Raw genomic sequence first — 23,307 nt, forward strand, 5'->3', positions numbered from 1 at the left:
TACACATTACTCCTTTTGGGTTCCCTGGATAAACCAATCTGAAATATAATTCTTTAGTCATTAATTTCAAGATCTCATTTTGTCCTTTTTCATGCTGTTTGGGATGCCTTTAGTCAGTATCAAGATATGTAAATCTAGTTAGTTCATTATAAATATGACTCTCAGTCTTTTACTTGGATATAGTGGATGAAGCAAAACAGCAGGGTGAGAACTATTCCAGATGTGTTTAGTGGTGGCATCTTAGATTGGGGAATTGCCTCGAAGGTGGATTCAGAAAGCAATGCATTGAATGGAGACCTAGAGTTCAAACACATTTGAGTCTCCAGCCTTACAATGTCCAAAATAGAACGTAAAAATCCAGAATGTTTTTCAGATTAGTAAAGCTACCTGGAATCACAATGATCTGGTTTAGAATTTAGAAGTCATAATATTCTATGTGTTAGCTTTCTTAAAATTTCTAATCTCCTTAGCCTTGGCTATTATGAAGTGGGTATTTTAAATCTATATAGTGATCATTACAAAGTATGCATGGTTGTTCTTGTGATGTTTAACAAACTGGCTCTCAGTGGGGAAAATGTGTAAAAAACATTACACAATTTTAAGTTTAATCTGTATTATTAACATTTTTTGATCACTTTCTTCAGTCTTAAATCAAACCTTGCTTCATAGTATTTGCCACAATGAAAATTTAAGTTGGCTCACTGTACAAGCCAGATCCAGCAAACTTCTGAATATACCATAACTTATCTTGAGAGTGTATTGCACATTTTTTGTTCAACACATCTAATCTAGTTATTTATTGCAACTACAGCCTCATCTCTAATTTTTTTTTTGTTTACATTACAACTAGATGATTTTAAAGGTAAAAAAAGTTCACTAATTCCCTCTCTCATTTAAAACACCTCTTGTTTTTTAATTCCAGGCACATTTCTTTTCTTTCTTCTTTTTTTTAACCTTTACCTTCTGTCTTAGACTCAATACTGTATATTGGTTCTAAGGTAGAAGAATGGTAAGGGATTGGCAGTGGAGGTTAAGTGACTTGCCCAGGACCACTTTGAATCTAGGATCTCCTGTCTCTTGGCTTGGCTCTGCTCTGCCTACTTTGGAACAGATTAGATTTTCTTAGGAATTTGATCTCCCAGAAATCATGGAAGACTATTCAATCCCATACCCATCTTTCCCAGAGTATCTGTATTTGGCTCTAAACTCCCTCAAAGCAGCTATAGGTATGGAAGGTATATAGTGAGAAACTATTCTCCCAATCTGAGAATGAACAGGAATAATTTATGGTCATGGGTCAAAAAAGATTCCTGATTTCTTATTATGTAGATTGTTGGACCATTATTGATGAATGAGACCATCATGTATAACCTGCAGCCAATCATTCAAGAAATCCTGGACCTTTGAGTATAAGTATGCTCTGACCTACTCTCTCATTAATGAACAGGAATGATATGGAACTTTCCCAAACTTACCTGGAGCTGATTCACTTAGGCTTTTGTGCTAAAGACAATGACTGTTTTTAATTGTATCAACTAGTGATCTCTTTTTAGACAGTACATTCCAGATTAAAACTGCAGTGTTGATTTTACCTCATAGGCATATAATTAAATCTTGCTTAACTATCTATAGGTAGTAAGGTCACACAGGTTCTAATGAGGGTCCTAACATGTTCCAGTAAAATAACTATGCTAAAACAATAAAATTACTGGACAATTTATTAAAGAAAAGGTCATTTTTGCAATCTTTAGCATAGCATTTTCAACTCTTTTTTCATTTCCAATTTTATATTCTAAATTAAGATGACAATATGTCCTTTTCCAAATGATATCATCAGTTTTAGAAACCATGACCATATCTGTTGCCTTACAGAATAACAATCAAGATGACGAAAAATATGGCTGTAAATGTTAGCAATTTATACCCAATTTATACCCAGATATTTTTTTTATTTCAGCATGTCTACTTATAATCTCTTTCCTTTTTTCTCTCAGGTGATAAATGATCAAAGGACACGACCAGTTTTTTAATTAAAATTTTTATTTTTAAATATTTTTCCACTTGTTCATTTTCTTTCCTTTCCCATTTCCCTTTCCCCCTCCCAGAGCCAACAAGCAATCCCACTGGATTGTACAAATGTTATCACTGGATACCTATTTCCATATTATTCATTTTTGCTATAGAATGATCTTTTAAAGCCTAAACCCCAAATCACATACCTGTATATACATGTAATAAGTGATGTCATATGTTTTTCTTTTGCATTTCTATTCCCATAGTTCTTTTTCTTAGTGTGATTAGCATTCTTTCCCATAATAAGTTCTTCAGGAGTGTCCTGCATTGTTGCATTGCTACTAGTAGCAAAGTCCATTACATTGGATTGCTCCATTATGTTTTACTTTCTGTGTACAATGTTCTCCAGGTTCTGCTCATTTCACCCTGCATCAGTTCATTTGAGGTTCTTCCATTTCATATAGAAATCCTCCAGATCATCATTCCTTACAGCACAATAGTATTCCATCACCATCATATATCACAATTTGTTCAGCCATTCCCCAATCAAGGGACCTTTCCCAACTTTTTGCCACCACAGTGAAGCTATGAATATTTTTGTAAAAGTATTTTTTCTTATTATCTATTTGGGGTACAAACCTAGTAGTGGTGTTGCTGGATCAAAGGGTATGCATTCTTTTAAAGCCCTTTGTACATAATTCCAAATTGTCTTCCAGAATGGCTGGATTAATTCACACTACCACCAGTCATGCATTAGCATCCAGATTTTGCCCTAACTCCTCCAACATTTATTATTTTCCTTTACTGTCATATTGGCCAATCTGCTAGGTGTGAGGTGGTACCTCAGTGTCATTTTGATTTGCATTTCTCTAATTATGAGAGATTTAGAACACTTTTTCATGTGCTTATTGATGTTTGATTTCTTTATCTAAAAACTGCCTGTTCATGTCCCTTGACCATTTGTCAATTGGGGAATGGCTTGGTTTTTTGTACAATTGACTAAGCTCCTTACAAATTTGAGAAATTAGGCCTCTATCAGAGGTTTTTGTTATAAAATTTTTTCCCAATTTGTTGCTTCCCTTAATCTTTTTTCTTAAAGAATGAATCCATAACCACTAATATACGGAAGTAACAGATGAAAATACATAACAGTAAGGGTTACTGGCTGCTTCAAAGTTTAGGTAACAATAGATCTCACATTACCAGCTAAGCCTTTCTCTCTTCCTTTCATAAAGGCACTCATTAGAACTAGCTAAAAAGGATTAATGTATAATCATATTCTAAAAATAGTAGAAACTACCAGAAAGTAAAGTCTCTTTGCTCTTGAGTGGAAAAATACCTTTCTTTTGAATGAGGAAGAGGTTATTAGCCCAATCATCTTGTCCTTTAGCTTAAAACTCTACAATCAATTCAGGATTGAAGATTTTAGCTTTTGTCAGCAGGTTTTGATGGTTAACAAATTTGGTTACAAATGTCTTTTTTGACTGCTTTGTAGGGTAAGCTTCAGTTCTTTCTAGAAACATATATTGAAACAAGGTCATATTCACGAATGAATGTGTGTATCTATGTATATATACATATATAGTATTATGCATATATAGTACTATCTATGCACATATCCTGAAAACAGTACTATATATTTATATATGTTTATACACGCACAATATATAGATATAATATAGGTACTATTTATATTTAAATAGTACTATTTACTATATAAAGCAACCAAAAAACCAGACAAAATCTACTAAAAGACCACATCATTTGGAAATGGCATTTTCTCATTTGAAAAATCAATGGCTTAAAAAATTCTCTTTATCTTGATTGGGTTCTTAATATTTTGCTGTTGGCAGATGGTCCAGCAGAATTGCTGAAGTATAAAAGAAAACTTTAGAATTTATCAATCAGCTTTTAGATTATAGCAAGCAGAAATTTCCGCTTTTGCTAATATGTGTTTTACCAAGCATGGGAGCAAGGTAAAGGTCACTTAAAAAAAAAAAACTGGTCTGGTCTTGTAGATGACCACAAACACTACCACTTTCTATCTCCTAAGCACTATGCTAAGCTGGAGATTCAAAAAAAGGTAAAAAAAAAATAGGTCCTTGCTCTGAAGGAGTTCCCAGTCTAATGGGGGAGGGAGGGTGGTGGTGAGGGGATAACAATATGCAAATAACTATGTACAAACCAGATATAGTCAGGATAAGTTGGATTACAGAGAGTATAGAGGGAAATAAAATATCAGAATATTAGAAAGATAAAAATAAAGACAAAGTTATGAAGAATTTTAAAAGCCAAATAATAGATTTATATTTGATTTTTTAAACCCTTACTTTCTGTCTTAGAATCAATACTAAGTATTAATTACCAGGCAGAAGAGTGGTAAGGGCTAGGCAATGGGGGTTAAATGACTTACCCAGAGTAACCTAGGTAGGAAATATGTGAGACCAGACCTGAACCCAGGACTTCCTATCTCCAGGCCTGGCTCTGTATCCACTGAGCCACCTAGTTGCCCCTTTATAGTTGATCTTGAAGTGAACAGTCACTCACTTTAGTTTTTTGGCAAGGCTGACTTTGTCAACAGCCTATACTTTAGGGATCTATGCTTTACAAACTTCACTTTGGTAGCCGAAAGAAAGTAGGCACTTGAGGCAACAAGACCAACCAACAGGCAGTTATTGTTCTAGTCCAGACATGAGGTTATGAAGGTTTGATCTGGGTAATGATCTGAAGAGAGAAGGGATCTTATACTAGAGATAGCAGGAAGATTTGGTATTTGATTGGATTTAGTGGGTGGGGGAGAGAATGAGGACTCTTGTGTTGCAAGCTTAGGTGGTAGAAGGGATAGTGTTATTCTCCAAAGTAATGGGAAAAGGGGGCATTTTTGAGGAAAAGATAATGGATTCATATTTGGACAAATTGAGTTCAAGGTATTTACAGAACATCCGGTTTGAGATAGTCACTTGGCAATTGAAAATGTAAAAGTGGAGATCAGGAAAGAGGTTAAAACTGGATAAATTAGAGAATCATCTGCAGAAAGATGTTATCTATAGGAGCTGTAGTATAGAGGGAAAAGAGGACCCAGGAAAGAACCTTGGGAGACATGACAGGAAACTGTAAACCAATTATCCCTATTATGAAGATTCCATATTTCTAATAAGTTTCAAGTTGACTCTTTATGCATTTATGTAATTGTACATAAAAATTCTGGGGTCCCCAATCCACCAATTAATAGGAACTTTGATTGGAACTTCCTGAGGGAAACTGTCATACGTCTTACTGACTAGTAAAGTCAGCCTAAGCCTCATCTTGAATGATTCCTGAAATATTTTTCTGTTGTTCTGCTAGTTCTATACTGGGCCCACTGCACTGGATTTTCGGCTCTTCTGTCTAGATCAGTGATGGGCAAACTTTTTAAATAGGGGGCCAAAGGAAAGGAAAGGAAATGCTCATCTGTCATTCTGTTTCTAAGGCAACTCTTTCAAAGTTTCATTGTATTGTCCTACTCCTATTCGTAAGATTAGGAATAATGTCCTGTAGCTGGATAGGGGGCCACATCTGGCCCGTGGGCCATAGTTTGCCCATCACTGGTCTCGATAGTTATATCATCTCTCTCATCCATAGGATCATATGGATTTAGAGCTGGAAGGGACCTTAGAGGTCAACAAGCCTGATCCACTCATTTTATGATTGAGTAACCTATAAATGCCCTTCTATGAAATGTCTGAGGCAGGATTCAAACCCAGGGCTTCTTCACTTTATTCTTACCATCAGTACTGGTATAGTAAGGGACATCTAGGTGGCTCAGTAGATAAAGTGTCAGGCCTGGAGTTAGGAGAACCTGGTTAAAATTTGGCCATAGATACTTCCTAGCTGTGTGATCCTGGGCAAGTCACTTAACCCTAGTTGCCTAGCCTTACTGCTCTTCTGCCTAAGACAGAAGGTAAGAGTTTAAAAAAAACAACACATTAGTATCCTACACGAATATAAACTGAATTCATTTGTAGCACATTTATATTTTCTAAGAATATTCAAAAGAAACTGTTGTCATTATAGGCTCCATAGATTTCTAAGGTACCAAACTGGATACCTTTAAAAATAGTTTGAGAATTATCAAAGGGACAAAGAAAACTATAATATCCTTGGAGGGAATGGCATTCATATTCTTATGTCCTGAATGTATGCTAGGTACTGTCCTAAGTACCTTACAAATATTATCTCATTTGATCTTCCCAACAACCCTTCCAGAAAGGTGCTGTTATTATTCCCATTTTAAAGTTCAGGAAACTGAGACAAACAGAGGTTAAGTGATTTGTCCAAGACAACATGTCTGTTAAGTATCTAAGGCTGATTTTGAACTCAGGTCTTTCCTGGAGAAGGTGTGGTTCTCCATTTAGTCCAGAAAATCACTAAAAGAAGACTTTGGAGGCCCAACTGTTTCTGGTGGCATTAAGGCCTGCCTGGTTAGGCAGGTTAGTAGACCACTGGACACTTGGGTTAGTCTTGGACACATCCATATTCACCTGCTCTCTCCAGATACTCTGCATTTTTCGAGTGAAAGGAGCAGAACCAGGAGAAAATTGTACACAGAGACTGATACACTTGACTGTAATGGACTTCTCTACCAGCAGCAATGCAGTGATCCAGGACAATTTTGAGGGACTTATGAGAAAGAACGCCAATCCACATCCAGAGAAAGAACTGTGGGAACAGAAACACAGAAGAAAAACATTTGCTTGATCACATGGTTTGGTGGGGATATGATCAAGGATGTAAACACTAAATGATCACTCTATTGCAAACATTAATAATATGGAAATAGGTCTTGACCAATGATACATATAAAACCCAATAGAATTGTTCATTGGCTATGGGAGGGGGAGGGAAGAGGGGAGAGAGAGAACATGTATCATGTAACCTAGGGAAAATATTCTAAATTAATTAAATAATTTTAAATTAAATTAGTTTAATTTAATTTAAATTTAAAAATAAATAATTTTAAAATAAAAAAATTTTAAAGTAAAAAATATGCAATTGGGAAATTAACAACAAAAATAAAAATTCAATTAAACAGATGCTCTGCATTCTTGAGGTTGTAACCTAGATTGCCCTCAGTGACTGAATACAAAATGAAGATAGTTTATCTTTCCTTCCTTTTCTCTTTCTTCCTTCCCCTTCCCTTTCTAAGCTGTAGGATGTTAGGAAACAGGCTAGATTTGAGTTTTGAGTTTTAGGAATGGGAATTGAAGGTCTTTTATAGCTCTCTTACCAATTTGCTTTGAAGAAAGCAATGTGTACAATCCCTCCCAGCATTCAGCATAGTGTTCTAAAAGGCACTTAACAAATGTTTGTTGAATGAAGTCAGTCAACTAACATTTCTTAACCTCCTACTATGTGTCAGACACTGTGCTAAGCTCTAAAGATGCAAAGAAAGGTGGACAGTCTCTACTATCAAGAAGCTCACAGCCTAATGGTGAGGGAGGACAAGGGACAATATGCAATCAACTATATACAAACAAATAGTTACAGGATAAATTGGGGGGTGGGGTAGTCTTAGGCACTAAGAGTAAGGAGAATTGGGAAAGGGTTTTCTACAGAAGGTTGGACTTTAGCTAAGACTTGAAGGAAACCTCCCTGGAATCCATCAGGGAGCACATTTCGGCATGGGAAATAGTTTCCTTGGAGTCAGGAAATGGAGTGCCACCTGCAAGGAATAGCAATGAAACCCGTGTCAGTGCACAGAAGAGAATACGGAGGGGAGTAAGATATAAGAAAATGGAAAAATAGGAAGAGACTAGATTTTTGTTGTTAGGGAAGACTGAAAGTCAAAGGGAGGATTTTTTATTTAATTCTAGATGTGACAGGGAATTGTTGGAGTTTATTGAACAGTAAATGACATAAATAGACCTATGCTTTAGGAAGATCTCTTTAATAGTCAAATGTTGTATGGATTAGAGTGGGAAGAGACTTGAGGCAGAGAGATGACCCAGTTGTGACATGATAAGGGCCTGCAACAGGGTGGTAAAAGGGCCAAAAGAGAGAAGGGGGTATATAGTAAAGATATTACGAAGGACTTGACAACTCGTTTGATATCAGTGGGGGTGGATAAGAGAGCAAGTAATCTAGGAGGACATTTTGGTTTGTGAGCCTGGGTGACTGGGAGGATGATGGTACCCATACCCTTGACAGTAATTGAGATTTTAAGAATAGGAGAGTTCTTGGGAGGAAAGAAATTACTTCAGTTTTAGACATGTTAAGTTTATGATATTTATTGCACATCTACTTTGAGATATCTAATCAACCAAAAGCCATTTAATGAGTATATGTGCAGTGATAGGGATGACACCATTCCCTACAAAGTTGGGGGAGATAAGACACATACCTAAGAAGAACAATACCAGGTCATATATGAGGACTGCTAGGTAAGTGAATGGAGAGGTCATTGTTTTTGGTGTTCTGTTTGGAGGAGCACGGGAACTGAGCCTGTTTCAGGTATGATTTTATATATTGTATGTACTCTTTCCAAAAGAGATTCTTGAGATGAAATGCTCTTGCCAATGTTAATGTCAATTATATATTTGTTACATCATCAAACAAATGGTTGGGAAGTTCAGCCTTCTTCTCTCTGCAGATATTTTGAACTGTTATCAAAATTGCTTTGGTCCTTGAGAAGAAAATAAAATTACTAAACAGAACTTAGAAAATTCTGCCCTTGGATTCCATCCAGCACCACTCTCACAATTCTTGTGATCTGTCTCATAGAAGACACTATTACCTAAACATAGCCCCATAGTCTCTGTGGTATTGGGTAGAGAATGGTACTCCCATATTACCAATTCTTTGCTTACTCAGGATACTTAGAAAGTACTCAACAATAGTGGTTCCAATTATAGTCTGAGAAAGGAAACATTGTGTTTAAAGGTAGAGGATTTGGTGCAATAAATAAGAAAGTACTTTTGGACTTTGCAATGAGCCAGATCTAATGAAGACTGGTCCCTAGGAGGCAGTGGAACTTGTTTTTTATTGTGTGAACCACTGATTTTTTTTTCTGTTTCTTGATTTTGCCATGAGCTAACTTTGTGACCTTGGGAAAGTAATTTCTTCTCTTTGTTAAGTGAGTGTGTGATTCTTTGCCTCTTAAACTGGTAAGGATTGGAGAACGAACAAACTGGAGACAATAAGAGAAAGAGGTAGAATTGGAGGAATTCCTAAGATAGGTACACATAAATTGTGCCAAAGGGAATATATGAAATGGGAAAATTGCACATAGATGGGGACAGAGATATGTTTCTATTAAAAATGATAAAGACTGATGTTATAAGAGAAATTAATATTTTAATTGCCATGCTGATAGAGATAAATCGACCATGCACCTGTAAGAAATCTATTCAAATGGCGCCTCCCTGATTTTCTTCCATACCTTCCCTACTCCTCTCTGTCCCCCGGGAGCCCGCTCAGGTAACCCAGAGGCCTTCTCCAGGCCACCCCCCGAATTTAAGCCGCCCTATACGTCTCTGACGTCCCCACACCCAAAAACTGGAAACCCATTGGATCACGGGGAATGTAGTCTCAAAGTCCCCACATGTCCACAGGAAGTTTGTAAGATACTTTTAAATGGCACCTCCCTGAATTCCAAACACACAAATATAAGTAAGGCAGAGAAAGACATGCAGAAAGAAAAGTTGGGGAAAAGATGAAGACAATCATAGGGAAAGGGAGAAGAGGGAAACAACTAGGGGATAAGAGAAAGAAATTGCAAATAAGGAAAGCAATTTGGGGGAGTTAGAAATTGCACAAAAAGCCCAAATCCAGTTGATATCTAGGGCAGCATTCTAGCCTTTCTCTGATGCTAACTACCAAGTCCTGACCAGCCAGGGTTGAGAGATATATAACCAGAGCTATAGAACTGGTTGGGACGTTGGACGCCATCTGGTTCAAACTCTTCCTTTAAAGATGTAGAAACTAATATCTAGGAAGTTAGTGAATTGCCCCAAGTCACATAGGTGACCAAGACTTCTTTTTTTTTTAGTAGTAGATAAATATTTTTGAGTAGGTTTTTTATTCGATCAAATCCCAGTCTTAGATTCCTTTACCTACTCCCTATTTCCTCATCAGTAGATTAAGGGTTTGCTACATACTACCTTTGTAAGTATAAGGAGACACTTAAATTTTCAGGGCCTCAATTTCCTCATCTGTAAAATGAAAGTGTTTAGACTCCAAATAACCATGAACTTTTGGTTTTGAAGTAATTTCTCTCTGTTTTTCTTAAATTAGATCAGCATAGTCTCTCAATTATTCTTGTTTATTTAGGAACTGAAAATAATTTCTTTTTAGTGGGCTGAGGTGAGTCTGTTGGTCTAACTCTAAGGCAAACTCTTTTTGCCAGGCCGAGTTATTTATCACTTGGGACTTGTTGTCACTTCCTTTGAAATTCTAATTAGTTCTTCTCCTCCTGAGGAACAGCTGGTTTGCTTTTATTTCCAAATTTCAGAGTTTGCTTTTGAAATAAAGACTATTTTCCAATGAAATTCTAAGAGTTGTGCTGATTTGTGAAGATTTAAGGGTTAGAAATTTACCTTGGAATCTGAGAAGTCCGTTCTTTTACAGGCTATTGCCTGAAAGTGTGTTTGAGATTTAAAAACTGTTGATTTCCTTATCTTTGTTCTTTGAGAGATTAGGGCTGTCTCACTTTTATCAATGCCCATAGATTAAGTTTGGAATTAAATTTGTTTCATTGTTCTGAGCTTATTTTTCCCTTTCCAAATCAGATTTATTATTCTAATAGGATTCTAATGAAAATAGCGATTAAAAATAACAAGACCCAGACTAAAACAAGTCATATGAAGAAACCTTCCTCCTCTTCCCCCGCCCCCTCCCATCTTTTCCAACTATAAATGGATTAACCACAGCTGACAGGTTTTAAAGGTTGTTGGGTGGCTTTAATGCTAGAATAATGTAAAGTACTGGCAGGTGAAATTAACCTCTTCCCCCCCCCCCCCCCCGTCCTCCAAAAGTCAACATTACTGTATACATCTTTTTATGACTATTTCATTTTAGTCAGTGAAAATCAAACTATCTCTTGCCCTTCTGGATTTTTGGATTTAAAATTTGTTTCCTTGACTACTTGGGCAGATACATCTGGTTAGCACCGGTAGGCCTGAGAGCTCCTAGGAGGCTATGATTACAAATTTCATATTTTTCAAATTTCAAGTTTTTTTTAGTTCAACACTTCTTATAGAAACTAATCACTTGGCTAATCTTTCTTTAGAATTAGCAGTGCTTCTTTGGAGAAAATCAAAACTTGAAACATAATACTATCATTATTTAGCTAGGATGCAAAGCTCAACTAAGGCAAGACACAGAGTCAGGTAAGTTTAGAAGGTCCTGATGCTGGATCTCCTAGATTTTCTAGGGTTCTCTGAAGCCCAACTCAAGTGCCACCTCCTACAGGAAAGTCTGTCCTAACCCTCCCAATTGCTAGTGCCCTTCCCTGGATTATATTAGATATCAAATTTTCTGTGTACCTGTTTATATTTTATGGGATGTAAAATCCTTGAAAGTAGAGACTATTTGCTTTTTTTTTTCTTTGTAGCCTCAGAGCCTAACACATAGTAGGTGCTTAAAAAACAAACCAAACCCCCTTATCTTCTATCTTAGAGTCAATACTATGTATTGGTATCATGGCAAAAGAGGGGTAAGTGTCTGATGTTTTGAAGACAGATTTGAACCCAGGTCCTCCCATCTCCATGCCTGGCTTTCTATCTATTGAGGCACCTACCTGCTCCCCGTAGGTGCTAAATAAATGCTTGTTGAATTCTTGAATGAGGCATCATTAGATACAAAAAAAAAAAAAAAAGATAAAGGACTTATTTCTTGTGTTAAATCCTTGCCTCCTTGGCATTTACTTTAAGGCCTGTATACTGAGATTCTGTGATGTTTCCTCTTTAGAGGATAAGAACAGCTAGCAGATGCATATACACTGGAACTCTGAGACATTTTTGCCCCGAGACTCAAAGCTTAAATGAGTTCTGAGTCACTGTAGAAATTCCAGTATAATTCAGAAATTAGAAGGCTCAGATTGACCCTAGAATCTAGTGAACTAGAAGGGCCTAGAAATACCCAGAAATGACTGATTCTGAGAATATAGGGTGGGGGAAGTTCTTGAAATGGGTTTAGATTATTTTAGATTTTTTTCACTTCTACTTCAGGGCTTTTGTCCTCCTTAGTGGAGTAGGCACATAAATACTTATTTCCTTCCCACTGTCTACCACCTTTCCCCCTACTACTTTGTTATTGATCTACCCTCCTGACAAGTCCTGAGTTAAATCTTGTTCTGCTACTTACTGCCAATGCAATAGCCTCCAAAGTTCTTTCCAGCTCTAAGGCTGGATCCTAAGCCACTTACTCTCTCTGGGCATCAGTTTCTTTATCTGTAAAATATGGGGCTGGACCAGATGACCTCTAAGGCCTTTTCCAACTCCATAACTATGCTACAAGACCCATTGACTTTGATTTTCCTTCCTTTGCCTCTTTCCCACCACCACCCTCCAGGGCTGCTTGAGGGTTCCAACTAGGATACTGACACCAGAGCTTTCTTTTTAGTTACTTAGGCTTTCTTCTTCTCCTGTCTCCTCATTTTTTTTTCTCCTTTACTAGTCTCTCCCATTGAAACTTTCTTTTTTGGGTCTTTGTGGCTTTCCCAGGGTCAACTATATAATCTGGTAAACCATTCCACACTGATATGAAAAATGGACGAGAAATAGATGGAAGACTAAATGGTCTACCTGTTTACCTCTCTCACTTTTACTGGTTATCTTTTTCACAAAACATGTTTCTATTGTCTCAAGGGAGTGGGATCTTTTGATCAGGTTAAAAAAGGATGGGATGCCTTGGCTGGCAGGTCAGTAGGAGGAATATTGGCCTTAGGATGGCCTCTAGAATTATACTTAGGGAACCACCTTGGGTGCCTTCTGGGTACATTTAACAAATTAGCCATTAGAGCAGGGGTTGGCAACATATGGCTCTTTTGAGGGCCAGATATGGCTCTTTCTGCAGGAGCCATAAAGTCAATTTTTTTTTCAGGCGCTGTTACAGGAGCGCACACTGCGAGCATTGTACAGCTCTCACGAAATTACATTTTAAAAAATGTGGCATTTATGGCTCTCAGGGCCAAAAAGGTTGCCGACCCCTGCATTAGAGTAACAGGATGCCAGTGATTCAGTGAGGCTTTAGAATTCAACCAAAGTATAAACACAATATTAGGAAACTGGGAATAGACAGAGAGAAAAATAATTCAAAGTTCTTGCTCTCAAGGAGTTTACAGTTTAATTGGGGATATATCTACACTGGTAAGTAGATAATAGTAAGAGTGTTATGAGGGTAAAGGAGAGTTTCCATTAAAGTGTTCTAAGACAATTTGGGTTAGAAGAGCACACTTTTTGCTGGATATCAAGATTTGGGACATTAGGGAAAACTTTATGAAGGAGCTACTACTTAAACTAGACTTTGACTAAATAAAAAGATTTAATTAGAGAAGAAGAATGTAGTCTTGCCCATGTGAATCTATACAAGCAGGAATATACAAGCAGGAAAAAATAAAACTATATCAGAGAACAGCTAATATAATTAGGTGGAAAATGGAGTTTATCATGGAGACTAATGTGAAATAAAGCTCCTATCCAAAGCTATGTTGTAAAACCCCTTAAATAACAGGTTTAGGGTTTTGTACTTTGCCTGAAGGCAATGGGGAACTCCTGAAATTTTTTGAACAGAGGAATGATAAAGTCTTACCTGTGTTTTAGAAACAACAAAACGTTTTCTCCAAGTGGGAATCAGGACTTGGGCAGGAGACAGAAACATCTCGTGATTGAATGAATCATACATATCTTTAGGTTTTTTACATAAAATAACAGTCAGCAGTGAGCCAAATAGTTGAAAAGTATAGTGATGGAAGAAATTTCCATTTATGAAGATTCTAGTTTAAAAGTTACTAGTAGGGAAAATGTAACTGTCCTTTGGTACTTGCCAGTAATGAATATGAGTTGGAATAAAGATCCTGAGAGTATATATAAGCTACTTCTGTGATCTCATATAGAATGAATATTTGGTACTTTGTACTTGCAGAGACTAAATGGAGTGTAATGGGGAACTAAGAAGAATCTGTAGGAGCATATAATTCCAGACAAGCCTTCATTTATAGCCTTTAAAGGCTAGAGGGTGGGAGGTACAGGGTAGAGTATTATCCTAATTTTATTTCATCCTGAAAAACCAAGGCCCCAGATCACAGCTACATATCTGCCTTAGGGTTCTAGAAAGTATGCCTGAAGGTTTGGGAATGTTTTTCTAATGCTATCTACTTAAACCCCTCTTCCAATGTGTTTTCCCCAGTATCAATCTCTAAATAGTATCTCAGTGATTAATGCTCCAGGATCCATTTAACCAGTAATGAATACCAGTTAGCTTTTTAACTTTAATCCCCATTAACAAGGGAATATTTACTAGGACAATACACAGGAATAGAAATACAAAAGCATTCCCCTGAATAAGGAGACATACCCTTACCCTTTGGTCCCTGGAGATAGTGGACTCAAACTAAAAGTGGATGCTAGAAGGCATTTGCCCCACCAAGTGCACTTCTGAATGTAGTTGGTGTTTGTGTTCTAATATATCTTGCTGTCTTCATAGAATCATTTATTTTTATTTGGTGTATTCTAGTTTTCAGGTATTCTATTTCTTTGGAAAAGTTTAGTGATTTTCTTCCATACTACTTATTCTCCTTATAATTCTTTCCTCAAGTGCTTTTATAGTATTTCCTTTTATTTGATCTTGCTTCACTTCTTTTTTAAAAATTTACTTGTTTATTTGTTGCATTAAAATACCCAGTTAACTCTCTCCCTCCATCTTCTCCCCCCAGTAGAGAGGACATTATATGACAAAAAATATATATCTATATATAAAACTATGTCTTATTTCTATTTATTAGTTCTTTCTCTGGAGGTGGACATGTACAAGTCATTCTTCAAATAGTATTTCTTTTTCTATATGTAATGTTCTCTTGGTTCTGATCATTTCACTCTTCATAATTTCATGTAAGTCTTACATTTTTTTTGTACACATTTTGTATGGCACAATAGTATGCCATCACAATCATATGCCACGACTTGTTTAGCCATTTCCCATGGACATCCCTTCAATTTCCACTTCTCTGCCACCACAAAGAGAGCTACTATAAATATATTAGAACACATAGATTTTCCTTTTTCCCTGATCACTTTAGGAAATAAACTTAAATAGATCAAAAGATATACACAATTTTGTAACTCTTTGAACATAATTCTAGATTGCTTTCTGAAATGCTGGATCCATTCACAGTTCTACCAATAGTGTGTTAATGTCCTCATTTTTCCATATTGCTTCATTTCTTCTAGTATTCAAATAGACCTTGTAGAAAGTCTATTTTTTTAAGTCTCTAGTTGCAGTTGTTATAGTATTAGGTTGCAATAATTTTTATATTGTGTGGTATTTTCTTTGATTTTTCTCTCCAGTTCTATTCCTGAATTGGGATTTTGAGCTGAGGCCTAGCACTCTTCCATGCAGTACTTTAGGTGAAATAGTGGTATCACCTTTTTCTCTCCTTTGGTTCCCTAAATTCTTGATTCTATTTCCTAGGGGCCTCCCTTGATCTTTGAGATTTATAATGTGGGATCTTCAGGGCCCCTTCTGGCAGATCAGGTCAGAATTTTAGGTACCTCAGAGTCCTAGGACCTGGGCTATCCTAATCTGAGCAGGAGGCATTATGCTGATTGAGTTAGCACAATACTGGTCCTTGGCTAATTCAGCAAGTTTCCAAGGTTCCCACCCTAGGACTTCATTTTTCTATGTCTCAATTTCTTTATTTTTAGAATAGTGATTACCTCAGCAATCCATAGAGATGGTATGTTTATCTTCTTACCACTCAGGGCTATTTGTGCTGCTTCCATTTCTGAAATTTTTTTATCTGATTATAAGTATTAATTCTAAATATTTCTATCACTCTAGTCCCATCATCCTTGACTATTCTCCTAGTCTCTTCTCTAACCTCTTTCCCTTCCCTTCCCTTCCCTTTTCTTCCCTTCCCTTCCTCTCCCTCCTCTCCTCTCCTTTCCTTTTCCCCTTCTTTCCTTTCTCTTTCTTTTTTTTCTTTCTCTGCCCTCCTTCTTTTCTTCCTTCCTTGTGAGGTAGTTCAATGATATATTTTGAATAATTTCTATGAAATTGTTTATCTCATCACTTCTTATGGTGCAGTTGTCAATTGCCAGGTTGTCTGGTTTGCCCACCCTGTGTATTGCCAGTTGATGAGAATGACTACCCCATTCTTCAGAGGGGCATTCTTTGCTGGAAGATAGCTGTGAGGGCTGGCCTGGAAGAAGTTTGAGGAATTGAGTGAGGGTATTACAACTACCACAGCTTCTGTGCCTTTATGCCTTTTTAAAGCAGTTGTGGCTGGTAGAAGGTAAACTTCCTCCCACAATGATTTCTCCCCTCAATGCTCATTGTGGGTACGAGGCAAAAAGTAATCTGGAAGTTTTCTGGGTACAGTTATTCCTAAAGCTCTTGGGTGTTGGGTCCTGGGTAATCTCCATCAGGATCTGAGGGTAGTTGATGGTCAGAGTGATGGTATTTTGATGCGTCTGAGACATGCTGCCTCCTATCTTTTTCTCAGGGTACCTTGCTGCTTCAGTTAGCCTGACTTTCTTGCTCTAACAATTCAATTATACACTCTCATCTACTCTTGAATTCCTTACTGCCTTGTCCTGTCAACAGTCATACCTGCCAAAACCTAATCATGGTTACCTTCACCATCTGCCTTTTTTAATTCTACTTGTGTGCTACTGAATGGTTTAGATGGAGTTCATGGCCATTTCTTCTCCCTCACATAGAATCCTGTGTTTAAGCCTCTTGCTTAACAAGGGAGAAAATTTTGTAACAGAAATGATCCTGAATGTTGAAGGTAGTGAGACCAATGATTCAACCTGATTTTCTGAGTTGGCTGGTCAAGCAGATTTCCTTAGTGAGATCTGCAGAATGAGTACTTCTTGCCCTAGGTCCTGAATTTTAGCATGAGTAGATTAAATTATGAAAAAGGAATGTTTGTGACTTTACTAGTCATAAATCAGAGAGTTCTGCTTCATTTATTTAGTTATTTATTTGTTTGTTTTTTTTTTAAAAACCCTTACCTTCCATCTTGGAGTCAATACTGTGTATTGGTTCCAAGGCAGAAGACTGTTAAGGGCTAGGCAATGGGGATCAAGTGACTTGCCCAGGGTCACACAGCTGGGAAGTGTCTGAGGCTAGATTTGAACCTAGGACTTCCCGCCTCTAGGCCTTGCTCTCAATCCACTGAGCTACCCAACTGCCCCCAAAGAGTTCTGCTTTAAAGGCCTGAGGTTTGCATACTTATAATTATCTCACAACCCTACTCTTCTCTCACTCTCCTCCTTTTCACTCCTCTGTATCCCCTCATTTCTTTCTTCACCTTCCTGAGCATGCCATACCTTTGTGTGTGTGCTTTCTTTCTTGTTATTTGTCTTTGTCACCTACATAAAAGTGAAGTGGGGGAAGAGGAAGAATGTGGCTCTAGAATAGATGCAAGGAGTAAGAATGAGAAAGAAGTGCCAGTGTGGTATAATAAGAAGTGTACAAGAAACTGAGGAAGCCTGGGTTCTTCCCCAACCTTGGACAAATCACTTTCCCTCTCAGGGTTTTTTGGGGCTTGAAGATCTCTAAAATTCCAAGATGCTATTCTTCTTCAATGTGGTAGATGTTTCTCTTGAATTCAGACAGTGAGATTTGTCCTCTTATCAGATAAAGATGCATTATGGGAATATATGGCGTTTTTATTGAGGTCCTGGTGGAGAAAGGGAACCTTGGAAATATAGTAGTTCAGATTGTTCGCTGGGGGAGCCACTGATTCAAGTACAGGCCAACATGCCTTGTATGGGGAAAGCTTTCTCACAAGCCTTCATTGTCAGCCAGCTTAAAGTTAAACTGACTTCAAACAAAAAGGGCTTTACCAGAAACAAAGAAAGGCTCAGCCTCGCCAACACCAGACTAGCCTTGGCACTTGAGCCTAGAAATCTGCCTCTTCAGGGGCCCAGCCATCCACAGTTGATCTCTAGCTCCCACTCAGGAATGACTAAGAACCTAGTTTCTTCCAATTCCTGATTTCTCAGTTTCATCCTCCGGATCTATATTAATCAGATTTGATCAATAACCTTAGAATTCTTCATACTTTACAGGGAAGACACCAGGATCTATGCTGTAGATAGTAGATTTGGAAACTTTCCAACCTATATTAATTCTCTTTCCTTCCCATTGAGCTGGAGAGTACCAGAGGAAACATCATAGACTTGGGATCTATGGATTAATAGTGAGAAATCAGATGAAATCTCAGACCCTACATCAGTAGAGCAGCTCTTTGAGCGATGTTTTTCAGGTGTGGCGATAGATCCTTTCAGTTCATTTCAACTCGACAAATAGTTATTAATCAATTAATCAAATATGGAAGATAGTATTTGATCCCAGGTCTTTCTTGACTCCAAATTTGATTCTTTCCACTGTACCATTGTGCCTTTTCTTGCACCATGTTGCACACTGGAGTCACAGGAATCCCATATCTTACGGTTAGAAGATCATAAATTTATAGCTGGAAGAAACCTTAGAGGTCATCAAGTTCTACTATTTTATTTTACAGATTAGGGAGCTAAGGTCTTGAGAGGTATAGCAGTTTGCCCAGAGTCATATAACCAGTTAGTGTCTGAGGTTGTGGATTGTAATAAGTGTTTTCATTCCAATCATATAGATTCAATTTAGTTCATTAAACATTTATTAATAAACGACTGTATTCAGGGCAATAGGGACACAAAGTGAAAATTTAAAATTTCCTAAAGTCAAGGAACTAACATTCTTTTAGGTAATAGAATTTTCAAAAAGATAAAATAAATATAAGATAAACTAAAGACTACTCACAACTAATAAGAGGAAAAGCTTCTTGTTGTAAATGTGTATGAACTGACTCTTCAGCAAAGCTAAGGATGCTAAGAGGAGGAGCTGAGGAAGGAGTTTATTCTTAGCATAGGAAGCATCCTGAGTAAAGACACAGAGACCAGAAGTGGATGACAAGGTGTCCAATTTTGTTGGAATAATGAATAAATCTAGAAAGGTATATTGGAACCAGGATGAAGGACATTAAGTACCAATCCAAAACATTTCTTTTTCTTAGAGTCAGTAAAGAACTACTTGAAGTTTCTTGAGCAAGAGGGTAGCATACCCAGAAGTGTGCTTTTGGAAGACTGTTTTGGTAGCTGTGAGAAACAGAGATGAGAAACTAATAGCAGGATTAACAATTGGGAGGCTATTGCAAAAGTCCAGACAAGAGGTGATGAGGATAGTAGCCACTAAGTGGAGAAAATGGAACGGATGTGATGGATGTTCTGTAGGTAGAGTTTATATTATGTACCAGTTGATTAGCAATGGGGGGGGGGGGGGGATGAGGGAGAATGAAGACCTGAGGATGCCTGGGAGGTTCATGATTTTGAATGACTGGAAGGATGGTAGTTCCCACAACAAAACCAGGAAAGTTTATGGAGAAGAAATAGAAGGAATATAATGAGTTCCATTTTGGACATGTATGCAAGGAATAAGGGATGTGTCAAGTAGGAACCTTTCCAAATATGTCTACCAAGTTTCTTGGAGCTATGTTTTTTTACAGCTACCATTAGTAGAAATCTTATGCATAACTTCAATGCTACTATATTGGCTAGGAGAAGATAGGCTTAATTTGTTCAGGAGGATTCCAACAGCACAATCCCAAAGGAATTTCAGAGTTGTCTGTTACTTTTCAGTGGCTGGTGAAGAAGGTGGTTGGAAATATGAACTATGTGGAGGTGTTGATGTATTTGGATGATCTCGTCATATTTGGAAAGACATTGTTGGAAGAGCATGAAGCAAGAAAAATGAAAAGTCTGGTTGAAATTTTCTGTTCCGAAGCTGTCAATTGGCAAATGCCAGTTCTCAGAGGTTTTCTTAAGTATGTGGATCACATAATATCTCAGTAGAGAATGAGTGGTGACCTTGAAAAGAACCAGAAGCATAAGTAAAGAAAGAGAATAATATGACCCAGACCCTGTTAGATCATAGAGATGAGACAAATGAAGGATTCAATAATGCAACAGTATTGGTTTATGCAGATCCAAGTAGTGTGTCACACACTAAGTTGAATGGACTTGCAGTCATTTTTTACAAAGAGTATAATTTTTGCCAGTAATAGTACTTTCTGACAATGAGACTCATTATCTTATATGAGATCATATGTCTTATATGTATTCATTCAGCCACTAAAGTGATTTTCCTCAAGTTCAGGTCTGACCATGTCACTTCTTGTTCAACAAACTTGTGGCTCACTGTCTTCTCCAAGATCAAATAAAAAAATTCTGTTTGGCATTCAAAGCTCTTCATAACCCCTTCTATCTTTACAGTTTTCTTGTACCTTACTCCCTAATACATACCCTTTGACCCAGGGACACTGGTCTCTTTGCAATTTGTTAAAAATAAATATTGAGGGGGCAGCTGGGTAGCTCAGTGGATTGAGAGCCAGGCCTAGAGACAGGAGGTCCTAGGTTCAAATCTGGCCTCAGACACTTCCCAGCTGTGTGACCCTGGGCAAGTCACTTGACCCCCATTGCCTACCCTTACCACTCTTCTGCCTTGGAGCCAATACACAGTATTGACTCTAAGACGGAAGGTAAGGGCTTAAAACAAACAAACAAACAAACAAACAAACAAACAAATAAATAAATAAATGAATAAATAAATGAATATTGATCTGGAGGCTTATCACCAGATTTATAAACATTTATTAGTAAAGAGAGTGATATTGATAGAGGGAGAGAGAGAGAGCAAGACTTTTCTAGATCTGGATCTGTTTTTCCATAAAGGAGGGAGGGAGGGAGGGAGGGAGGGAGAGAGAGAGAGAGAGAGAGAGAGAGAGAGAACGAGCGAGAGCGAACACCTTTCCGTGGCCATGTTGTGCTGGCTCTGCCACATTGCCATTCAGGACACCCACTCTGATGGGAACTTGGGAGTCTGACCTTCAGACATGCCATGTGACTATGTGACTCCATGACTCCTATGTCCTACCTCCAGGGTGCTCAGGATCCAAGTTCCCTAAATAATTACTTCCCACATAATTCTGTGAACAAGATTGATTCTGGGTATTTTCTCTGACTGTCCCTTATGCCTGGAATGCTCTCTCCATCCTCAATAGGAAATCTTTCCCAAACTGTCTTAATTCTAATACTTTCCTTCTCTTATTTCTTATTTATCTTGAACATAGCTTGTTTGTATTTATATGTTTGTTGTCTCCCCCTTTAGCCTGTGAGCTCCTTGAGGTTAAGGACTGTATTTTGCCTTTTTTTTTTTTTTAATTCCCAGTGATTAGTACAGTGCCTGGTACATTGTAGGTGCTCAGTAAATATTTATAGATTGATCAGTATACAAGTTAGAGTTCTTGGCTTTGAAATTAACTGTCCCAGTTAAGTTCTGAGGCCATGTGTGTGGCATTCAGTTTCAAGATAACAATCCATGAACTATTGTAAATTGATGGTGAAAGTAGTAACTCTGAGGTACCAGACTTGGATTCAATTCCTGCCTCAGATTCTTATTACCTATATGTCCTTGAATAATTAGTTTTCTTAGGCTTTAGCTTTATGGTCTGTAAAATTAAGTAGTTGGATTAGATGGCCTCTGAGGCCCTTTTCAATTCCAGCTCTTAGTCTAGACTCTATGACCTTATACTCCTAAGTTGGATACTTCCTGCTAAGAGATGTGATATTGCACTAACTCCCTATGAGTTTGGCATACTAGTAGGCTAAGGAACACAAATGTAGTTATAGATTTTTTTAATATGAACATTATTAATTAATTAATTAATTAAAAAGATTTTCCGTGGTTACATGATTCATGTTCTTTCCCTCCCCTCCTCCCACCCCCTCCCATTACCAACGAGCACTTCCACTGGGTTTTACATGTGTCATTGATCATGACCCATTTCCATATTATTAATATTTGCATTAGGGTGATTGTTTAGAGTCTACATCCCCAATCATATCCCCATCGACCCATGTCATCAAGCAGTTGTTTTCTTCTGTGTATCTACTTCCATAGTTCTTTCTCTGGATGTGGATAACATTTTTTCTAACAAGTCCCTCAGAATTGTCCTGTATCATTGCATTGCTGCTAGTAGAGAAGTCCATTACATTCGATTGTGCCACAGTTTATCCATCTCTGTGTATATGGTTCTCCTGCTTCTGCTCCTTTCACTCTGCATCAATTCCTGGAGGTTGTTCCAGTTCACATGGAATTCCTCCAGTTCATTATTCCTTTTGGCACAATAGTATTCCATCATAGATATAGATTTTTAATCCCACAGGATATCCCTGAGTTTCTGAAGCTGCAGTGATACCTATAGATGGGACAAAGATTATCTGTGAGCTGTAGAGTCAGCTCACTGGTTCTTAAGGGTGAAGTTCATAGTCCAGTACTTTCACTGGATAGTTGAATTAAATTAGTGGATTTGATTTTCGGTGTTTTAGAACAGTCTTCTTTGCCTTTGTCCTTGGATGATTAACAAGCCTTTGTCCTTGGATGAATAACAATGAGAGCATAGATATGACAAAGAAGCGAAACAATCCAAGAAACAAAGAAAGACTCCTTAAACTTCATTCTTTAGGAAAGAGATCAAAGAATAGAAGATAGAGTTATGCAATATTAATCAGACTATTCCTAATTTATTTGGAGGTATAAGAAAGCAGTTAGTGCTACCCAAGATATTCCAGTCTATGGCTACAGAAGCACTACATCATGATTTTGTACATTTAGATCAAGAGAGAACCATAGAGTTGTTATGAAAAAGATTCTGTTGTCCTAAGTAGCAGATGAATAAGAAGTGTGAGACCTCTGCTCCAGAAGTTCTGATGATTTGGGGAGTATAAATAGCTTCAAGCTTTTGGAGTTTATGTGTATAGACTTTTCCTCTTCTTTAGAAAGAGCTTAGAAGAATATTAGCAACAATCAAGTGATGAGAGTCCATTTTATTCAGTTTACATAGGTTCACCTAAATAGGAACCAGAAAGCTTCTAGGGCTGCCAATGTATTGTAGGAAAAGTTCTTTTCCTCTGCTGCTTCTCTGTTAGAATCTATTTTGGTTAAGACTTACTGGATTTAAATTATTCAAGGAGCTATTAACTTTGTCAGAAATTA

General features: G+C 37.5%; 1 protein-coding gene across 1 annotated transcript in view; it reads left to right on the forward strand.

The window, feature by feature from the left end:
- The window catches only part of NTN1 (netrin 1), a 402,384-nt gene that overhangs the window by 16,325 nt on the left and 362,752 nt on the right, over positions 1–23,307 (forward strand). The gene's annotated exons all lie outside the window — the stretch shown is intronic.

This window comes from Gracilinanus agilis, chromosome 4, assembly GCF_016433145.1.
Source record: "Gracilinanus agilis isolate LMUSP501 chromosome 4, AgileGrace, whole genome shotgun sequence".
Lineage (NCBI taxonomy): Eukaryota > Metazoa > Chordata > Mammalia > Didelphimorphia > Didelphidae > Gracilinanus > Gracilinanus agilis.